A 2,672-nucleotide genomic window follows, 5' to 3' on the forward strand; every position below is an offset into this window, starting at 1 on the left:
GGACTCAATCCAGGGACTCCAGGATCATGACCTGAGCCGAAGGCAGCCGCCCAACCAACTGAGCCACCCAGGCACCCTCTATTACTGGTTTTTAATTCGTGGTTTCTATTAGGTTTGCATATAATGTCTTTTGCATAGAGCAGTCTATATTAAGTTGATGGTCGCTTAAGTTTAAACCCATTCTTTACTCCTCTCCTCCCCACATTTTAAGTGTATGGTGTCATATTTTACCTCCTTTTACTTTATGAATCCCTTGACTAATTTTTACAGAAATATTTATTTTTACTGCTTTTGTGTTTTTTTTCATACTCTCCCTTATGGTCTTTCTATTCAAAAAGTCCCCTTTAGTATTTCTTGTAGGGCTGGTTTAGTGATTGTGAACTCCTTAGTTTTTTTTGAGAAACTCTTTATCTCTCCTTCTGGTTTGAATGATAACCTTGCTGGATAGAGTATTCTTGGCTGCAGATTTTTGCCTTTCAGCACTTTGAATATATGCCACTCCCTTCTGGCTTGCAAAATTTCTGCTGAAAAACCTCTGATAGCCTTAGGGGGTTTCCCCTTGCATGTAACTGTCTTCTTTTCTCTTGCTGCTTTTAAAATTTTTTCTTTATTGCTACTTTTTGACATTTTAATTACTGTGTCTTGGTTTGGACCTCCTTTGGTTAAATTGGGGATGGGGGAGAATGTCTGTGCCCCCTGGATCTGGATATCTGTTTCCCTCCCCACATTAGGAAAGTTTTTAGCTATTATTTCTTCCAAATAAATTTTCTTCCCCCTTATCTCTCTCTTCTTGTGAGGTCCCTGTAATGTGGATGTTATTACACCTGATGGAGTCACTTGAGTTCCCTAACACTGTTCTCAGCTTGCATAATTTTGTCTTTTTCTCAGCTTAGTTACTTTCCATTACTGTGCCTTCCAGGTCGTTAATTTGTTCTTCTGCTTCATCTAGCCTGCTGTTTATTCCATTAAGTGTATTTTAATGTCATTGATTGTGTTCATCTCTGATTGGTTCTTTTTTATCTCTGTTTAAAGGGTCTCACTCATGTCCTCCACTCTTTTCTCCAGTCCAGTGAGTATCTTTATGATCATTACTTTAAATTCTCTACCAGGCATATTATTTATATCCTTTTCACTTTGGTCTGTTGCTGTGGTTTGGTCCTGTTCTTTCATTTGGGAGATGTTTTTCTGTCTCATTTTGTCTGACTTTCTGTATCTTTTTCCATAGGTTAAGAAAGTCAGCTACTTCTTTTGCTCTTAACAATAATAGCCTTGTGAAGGAGAGGTCTTATAGTGCCCTGCAGTGCAGTGTCCCCTGGTCCGCAGTGCCTAGTGCTTCAGGGAGTGTCTCCTATGTGTGTTGTGTGTGCTCTGCTTTTGAGTCTTTGTCTCTTTTTTCCTTCAGTCCAGTTGTCTGCAGAGGCTCTCTTTGCCTATTGTGGGCAGCAAGGTGTGTGGTGGTCTGCCTGCAAAATGAGACCTGCCCCCTGCCAGAGGAACTGAGGTCCTGTAAAATGGGTGGGTCAGTAGATGTGGTGTTGGCAGGGTTTGCATAGGTCTTCTTAGGGAGGGGCCCATGGAGCCAGGACTCAGGCAAGTATGACTGGGAAGGCGGATCTGCTGAAGCAAGTGGGGACAGGGCTTAGTGCTAGCAAGTTAGGTAAGGAGTTTCAGCACCACGCTACTTTTCGCAGGTGGCCATTTTTTATGCTGGGGCTTGGAGGAGAGAAATGGTGCCTATCAGTTCCTTTGTTCCTGGAGAGGTGTCCCTGTAATGCCTGTCTTTGGGCTGCATTCTGAGCTGAGGAAATACTATCCCTTCCATCTGCCCCTGTTTTTCAGACTGCTAGTTCTAAGCTATATTTGCATGGGTGGGTTGTTGTGCTTTCTCTTTATGGTGGAAACTCCACTTCGAATGCTGTCTAGGCTGAGCTGAACCCACTAAATTTTTAAATTCTAGGCTGTTAAGTTCTGCTGGTTTTAAGAACTCAAAATATTTAGCGCCTCTCACCTTCAAAGGCAAATATTACAGAGATTTGTCTTCCCCATTCTTGGACTGACTCCCTGGTGTGAAAGTCTATTTTCTTCCCTTCTCTGCACACCAGCTCCCCCACTGTGGATGGCCATGGTCTGATTTGCTCCTTGGCCGCATCTTCACTCTTCCTACCTTCTTTGATGTGGCCTCTTCCTAGCCTTTAGTTGTGAAGTTTGTTCTGCCAGTCTTGGGGTTGTTTTCTAGGTTATTTACACTGATATGGGTGTTAACTGGTTGTATCCATGGGACTAGGTGAGCTTAGGGTCCTCCTACTCCATCTTCCCAGCCAACCACAATCTTCATTTAAAAGTCTACTTCATCTAATATATGTATTGCTACCCTGGCTTTTTTTTTTTTTGGCCTCCTTTTGCTTGGAATATCTTTTACCTTTCACTTTCAGTCTGTATTGTCTTTAGGTCTGAAGTGAGTATCTGGTAGGCAACATATAGATGGGTCTTGTTTTTTTATCCATTCAGTCACCTTTTGTCTTTTATCTTTTGATTGGAACATTTAGTTTCTTTACATTTAAAGTAATTGTTGATAAGCATGTACTTATTGCCATTTTATTTATTTTCTAGTCATTTAATGTTTCCTGGCTTTTTTGTTTTGTTTTCCAAACTCCACTAGTGTGGCGCCTGAT

Source organism: Callorhinus ursinus, unplaced genomic scaffold, assembly GCF_003265705.2.
Source record: "Callorhinus ursinus isolate GAN/ISIS: 27379988/994484 unplaced genomic scaffold, GSC_fseal_2.0 scaffold4, whole genome shotgun sequence".
NCBI classification, from domain to species: Eukaryota; Metazoa; Chordata; class Mammalia; order Carnivora; family Otariidae; genus Callorhinus; species Callorhinus ursinus.